We start from the raw sequence: 7,629 nt of genomic DNA on the forward strand, positions 1-7,629 counted from the left end.
AGCGGAGGGACCTACAGTTTTACGCCGACTCCGAACGGCGATTGTATTTTTATGAGAAGCTGTTTTTCATGGCAGAAATACACTCGGAGGTTTGCCATTGCCTGCCGAGGGACGACCGCTGTTAAGAAAAAACCTTTTTTCTATTTTTTTTTTTTTGCGATGTTGCTTTGACCAGGGCTTGAACCCAGGTGCTGTGGAGTGAAAGGGCGCACTGCTTACCACTACACCACAGCGGCCGACGGTTATAGCGCCAAAAAAGAGGTAGAAGAAATAGTGAGGAATGTGCGTACTTTTAGCTACTTGTTTGTATTTCGCTGGGTTTGCGCACGTATTATTGTCCAACAGTAGTCTCCCATCATATCCTCGTTCCGAAATCCCTGAAGTTTGTTCTTCAAGTTTTCCGTACAAAATTGGAATGCACATATTTCCTTAAATCACATTTTAAGCTTTCATATTATTCCAACTTATGGCATGGGAATGGATTACCTTTTCAATGATACCTTGAAAAGAAATATGTGTGCGGAATAAGCTGAGTTATCCCAATTTTCATGGCAACTGTATTACTAAATTTTCGTGAAATTGCATTAAAAATATCATTATTTTATATATATATGCCTGTAGTGTTTGTGTACAACTATTAGATTTAAACTTTTTCTATTATGTGATGCCACTTAGTGGGCTTTGCAATCCAGCTCACAAGACATTTTTTTTTCGTGGGCCCCTTAATGCACATCCACATAGTGGAAGATTGGGTGTTTTTTAATAAAATTCTGAAATAGAGCGTTCTTGAAAAGTTTTTTGAGATGGGGCATTTTCGAACTGGCTGCCGAGATAGGTCGATGTTCCACTCAGGTATCGATATGTACACCTGCGTTCATCTAATTAGCACCGAAATTCAAAATGATATTATTTGCAACTTATGTTTATTTATTTATTTTTAGTAATAGTTCAATCTATAACAGAAACCGCATAAATAAAAGTTTCAAAGCTTGTGCAAATAAAAAACAATTTACCAAACTTCAAAAAATTATCACCAAAATATCCAAATTTTTAATCAGAATATTTAAAAATTGTTCAGTATGCAGTTTTGTAGCCCATTAAATTTTAATATGATAAGGTGCAAGTTTCAAGTCGCTAAAAATTACGGTTGATTGTTTAGATTTTTTTATAGAAGGTGTTGCAGATTTTTTTTTCATAAAAAAATTGATTTTGATCATACATTATAAAGAAGAAAATGCGCAACACCCACAAAAAAATAAAAAATTGTTGTTTTTGATTTTTAAATTTTCCGCAATGTAGAAGATCAAGAGTATAAAATCGTAAATTACATCCAATAGATGCGTTAATATTCTTAACATTTTTGTAATAGAATACTCTGTAGCATATGGTGGCTAACTTTTTTTCGCCAGAACACTTTATGATTTCCAGACGGTCGAATCTAAAGCGAAAAATAACGATTTTTTTTTTTAATTTTGTGCATGTATTTTTCTATAGTGACCAAACCACTTGTAGCATTTATGAGAAGAAGGCAAACAACTTTTGATGGGGTCTCCTTTACAAATCTCTCTCAGGTGTAATACCGAAAGGATAAAAAAATACAACTTTTCGTTGCACACACATATGTGATGTAATGTGCCGCAACTATGGGGTTTTTCAAATATTCACCGATATATGAGGCCTTGAGGGCCAGGGTAGCCTAACTGACATTTCAAAAAAAGTTGACGTTCACCTTGAAATGCATTACTAGAATCGAAACGGTAATAGCCCGAGGAACACCCTTTTAGTTATCTTTTATGTACTATTATAGGTCGATGTTCCACTCAGGTATCGATATGTACACCTGCGTTCATCTAATTAGCACCGAAATTCAAAATGATATTGTTTGCAACTTATGTTTATTTATTTATTTTTAGTAATAGTTCAATCTATAACAGAAACCGCATAAATAAAAGTTTCAAAGCTTGTGCAAATAAAAAACAATTTACCAAACTTCAAAAAATTATCACCAAAATATCCAAATTTTTAATCAGAATATTTAAAAATTGTTCAGTATGCAGTTTTGTAGCCCATTAAATTTTAATATGATAAGGAGCAAGTTTCAAGTCGCTAAAAATTACGGTTGATTTTTTAGATTTTTTTATGGAAGGTGTTGCAGATTTTTTTTTTCATAAAAAAATTGATTTTGATCATAAATTATAAAGAAGAAAATGCGCAACACCCACAAAAAAAAATTAAAAATTGTTGTTTTTGATTTTTAAATTTTCCGCAATGTAGAAGATCAAGAGTATAAAATCGTAAATTACATCCAATAGCTGCGTTAATATTCTTAAAATTTTTGTAATAGAATACTCTGTAGCATATGGTGGCTAACTTTTTTTCGCCCGAACACTTTTTATGATTTCCAGACGGTCGAATCTAAAGCGAAAAATAACGATTTTTTTTTAATTTTCTGCATGTCTTTTTCTATAGTGACCAAACCACTTGTAGGATTTATGAGAAGAAGGCAAACAACTTTTGATGGGGTCTCCTTTACAAATCTCTCTCAGGTGTAATACCGAAAGGATAAAAAATACAACTTTTCGTTGCACACACATATGTGATGTAATGTGCCGCAACTATGGGGTTTTTCAAATATTCACCGTTATATGAGGCCTTGAGGGCCAGGGTAGCCTAACTGACATTTCAAAAAAAGTTGACGTTCACCTTGAAATGCATTACTAGAATCGAAACGGTAATAGCCCGAGGAACACCCTTTTAGTTATCTTTTATGTACTATTATATGTAACGTCACGTTGTTGCAATGAACTTTTTAGTAAAATACCACATTTATCTTTTATAGATCTTTCTTTGTCATGCTACTTAATTTTTTTTTTTAGATAGGCTCCCCTTGCCCTCATGGCCTCATCTCAGAAACCGGGTCTGACCCAGAGAAACCATTATGATATTCGGAATCCGGATAAAATTCTACGAGAGAAAAGTTTTATTTCATTATTGGTGATTTTTTTGTGTTATTGGAGTGCCGCGTCTAGAAGCCTCCGTTACCGTTAAAGCCACTTAAACCGATCTTCCACCTGATTTAAGTACTATGATGACGTTGTCCGCATCGATAAATTGTATCGAGAGGAATGCATTAATACACTTTTTTATCCATATGCATTTCCTGGATTTACCTTTGTCGGTGACAGAGATATCTTCCCTCCCCCTTCCACCATGGTGTCGGAGTGCTCCCCCGCCATCTTCCAGAATTACTCTTTCGAAAATTTCGCCCACCACGTCGGAGTTGGATGCCTCGGTAGCGATTTCTACTGCATCTGCTGTTTCGACCGGGGTTTGCTTTCCGGCCACGTCTTGTGTATAGGCATGAAGGTTCCGAGTCTGAAAGCCGTTCTATTGACTCCTCGTTTAGGATTATAACCACCAGCCTTCGTTTACCGTCGATTTGCTATCTTGCAATCATGGGTGGGTAGCTCATCCATTTAGCATGCAGATGTGCTCGCAATGTTAGCGAAAAAAATATAAAACGCGGCATCTTGGCCACTTGAAAATTTCACTTTGCAATACTAAAATTCAATGATCTATAAAACTGCATACCCAACATTTTTCTAGCAACTCAATTTATTTTTATTAATTTTTTTTTTCATTTATAAAGTGCAAGTTGCAAGTGGCTAAGAGTTCGCGTTTATTTATTTATTTTTTCATATAAAAATAGATTTTGATCATACGTTAGATAGAAGAAAATGCGCAACACCCACCAAAAAAATTATAAAAATTCAACGGTAATTTTTAGCGACTTGAATCTTGCACTTTATTTAATTTATAATTGAATGGTCTATAAAACTGCATACCCGAAAATTTTCTAAATTTGTATTCTGAATAAAATTTTTTAAATTTTCATAACAATTTTTTGAAGATTGATTAATTTGTTTAAAATTTGTTCAAACTTTGAAACTTTTATTTATGTGGTTTCTGTTCTAGATTGAATTAAAAAATGAAAATTGTTGAAAATAAATAAGTAAACATAAGTTGCAGACAATATCATTTTTAATTTCGGTGCTAATTAGGTGAACGCGGATGTATATTTAGTATATCTCAGCAATAAACTCAGGTCTATTAAGCTGTTTCTTAAAAATCATGGTTGTTTTTGATTTTTAAATTTTCAGCAATGTAGAAGATCAAGAGTATAAAATCGTAAAATACATCCAATAGCTGCGTTAGTATTCTTTAAATTTTTGTAATAGAATTCTCTGTAGCATAGGTGGCTAACTTTTATGATTTCACGGCGGTCGAATCTAAAACTTTGCAAAAATTAGCTATATTTTTTTTTTAATTTCTGCATTTTTTTTTCTATAGTGACCAAACCCTTTGTGGGATTTATTCGAAGAAGGCAAACCATGGCAAAGCTATTTTTTGCATGAAAGTTTCTAAAATTTGCAAGAGACTTGTTGAGCCCGATTTTTGATTTTTTATTTGTTTGTAGTAAATTTTTTAGTGCAAACTGCCGAAAAAGGGTCAATTTAGAAGAAAATCGATTCTCCTGTTCCAGTTAATAAATGTTACTTGATAAAAAATAGTTTAAAACAACTGTAGGGTTCCCCCAAAAAAATTAATCAAATTGGTTGAGAAATGAAGGCTGCAGTGAATTATGAACATTAAATTCCATTTATTAACCACTGTGCGCTGGCTTTCTTGGTCTTGTCCGAGGACAGACCCTGCGAATTTAAATCACTTTTCTGTTTGAACTTGATGTCTTGAAATAAGAAAAGAACGACGAATACGAACAAAGTAAAATCTTACACAAAAATTACACTGTGCCCCAAATATCAAAAAGTTGGAGGTGATGGGAATTGACCAACAGTATTTGATTAAGCTGGTAAAATAATGAAAAAGTACCAAAGGGTTTGAAAACGTTGGTTACCGTTTCTTTTTTATCTCAATTTGAAGTTGAGGAAATACGCTCCCAATGAGAACGTATAATTTAAAAATACATTTTCCAAAGTTAACGGAGCGGGAAGGGGATGGGATTTGAGGAGTTTTTGGCGCAGCTCAATGTTGAACTTAAAATTTTTTATTATATATGTATATGGGCAATTCTCAATGAGTTTGAACTTTCGCATGACTCGACAGTTTTTATTCGGACACATAATTTTCGCTGGTTTGTTAATAAACATCGGGTTACATATGTTGTGTAGAATATGTGAATGCAAAAAAAGGACCACCATAGATATTTTCTAGCCAAATATGCATATAAATCAGAAATAAAATTGGGAAATTTTCACAATTAGAATGTGACCCTCCAGTTATTTTCTTATTTTTACGTTGCAAAACTTGGTGCGTTGATTGCTCATGTTTGAGTTTATGATGAACAGGTACTATTTGGAGAGGAGAACCGAATGCAGCGCGTTAGAAGTATGTGCTTGCAATAGAAACGAAGTTATGAAGAGTCAAAGTGGCGTGACGCCTTTCTGACACTCGCGCCTTTTATATGGCAAACATATGCTCTCTTGCTTATGATTGTCATTGTGTCATGGTTTTGTTTTAATTTTTGTAAAGTTGCTTACAACACTTACGATTGCTATAAATTTTGCTTCCATGTTTTTAAGAATTACAAATTTGGTGTCTTCAAATTAAAAACAAAAGCAAATAAAGCCAAAAAAAATTTGTACGAAAAGCACGAAGTTGACAACAGTGAATGTAAACAAAAGTATTGTGTGATGTCAGCGAATGGGTGGAAGCTGTCAAATCGACGAAGAGAGGGTAAGCGGTCCGCGAATGGCGCCACTTTCATTTTCTGCATTGTGACTGTAGCTGTTAATCGGACAACTGTTATAGTGTCCTGGAGCATAAAAGGAATCAATCTAGACGTGGCAGGCTTATGTGCTCTCAGTAGAAGATGGTTAAAAAAACAACTTCTTTAAAAGATAACGATGCGTGCACAAAAGTAAAAACGCATATTTTTTTATGAGCCCATCGTCTGCAATTGAAAAATTTAGCCAAATACGCGTGTGCTCTATTGCACAATATACTATTGAACTATGATCCTCGTGCACCACTTTTTTATTTGTCCATTGAAAAGTTACAGAACGAAAAAAATAAGAAAAGCCCAAAAAAACCAATATATATAATACACAAAGGGATTTTTTGTCAATTTCATCAAATCTGCACCGTTCGTTCGATCTTCGAAAATGAGGTGTCAAATAATAGATAGATAGATAGATAATAGGACTTAACGTTGGTTTTTGGCAATTTATGTTCGACGTCAATAAAAAACAATTGCCAAAAATCAATGGTAAGTCCAAGATACTTAAAATTTGCAATTTGCTGTGCTAAAATTTGATAACTACAAAACTGAATACCAAAATTTTGTCTAAAGATGCTGATAAATAAGTTATGAATTTCAGCCAAACTTTGCAGAATTTTAATTTTTGCACAATGTCTGAAATTTGGATTTATATCGTGTTTGTTAAGTAATCAGCTATACTTTCATAAAAAAATAATAAACATTAAAAAAGCTAAAGAAAAATAGTCAAAACTTACTAAAATATCGCGATCCAGTTTTTATTTGGTTCACTGTATGTGTATATCGGTAAATGATTTATCAATTTGTAGCAAACTTAGTACAATTATTGACCTTGGCATAAAAAAACTATATTTTAAAAATTTTCGAAACCGGACTAAAATTACACCCACTTTCCACTTCAAAAAAAAACGTTATAAACATATGGTGCATTGCTTTAAAACGTTGCACCACCTTGAGTTTTGTAATCTAGCAGCTGAAAAATTTCCGACATGTGCTCACGATTTAAAAAAAAAGAATTCACAAAAAGATTAGAAGTTTGTGAGAATAGCCCAAGAATATATGGAAAAAAACTTGTTTGTAAATTTTGATATGCATATCATACCTCTATATTTGTGCTTTTTAGCCTAACTAGCATATATATGAAGTTTTATGGCCATAGGCTAACGATAACCCGTGCCGACTTTTAGTTGAAGTTTTAGTAATAACTTGAACTAAGGCTGCCAAATCGTCCATGAAAACTTTGGAAATGCAATAAATTCGAAATGTTTCCCACATTTGAACGCATTTCTAATAAATCTGCATCTTTAAATTTTTAATTGGACGACAAGATTTCTCCTAAGGACATCGAAAAATTTAATTTATCGAAAAGTATAGCGGCTTTTTAACGGTGTATTACAAGACTGCAAAACGATATGTTTTCTATTCGAATAATTTGTGTATGTCCTGAAGGATGGCAATTGTAGAATATTTTTTAATAGGTGTGACAGGGCGTATGATGAACATTAAATTATTAAATTCAACTTGTATTACAAATTTTTTTCCTCATTTAAAAAAATACCTTTCATAACACTAAATAATCAAAATAAATCGTTTTAGTCTTTGACATGTCCCTCGGGTTGATATAATGGTTGTACTTCCGTATGACATAAAAAAAATTTAACTAAATATAATTTTCATATCGTACTGATTTACAACAGTTGAACAGCCTGAAGGGACATATAAAATAAGAAAGCATATGATTTGGTTTATTTAATATTTTGTAAGGCATTTTTTTAAGAAAAAGGAATGTAGTAGAAAAGTTGAATTTAATAATTTTGTATTCATCATACGCC

The sequence above is a fragment of the Rhagoletis zephyria genome, unplaced genomic scaffold (assembly GCF_001687245.7).
Source record: "Rhagoletis zephyria isolate East Lansing unplaced genomic scaffold, Rhagoletis_zephyria_1.1 Rzeph_scaffold_01259, whole genome shotgun sequence".
Classification (NCBI taxonomy): Eukaryota; Metazoa; Arthropoda; class Insecta; order Diptera; family Tephritidae; genus Rhagoletis; species Rhagoletis zephyria.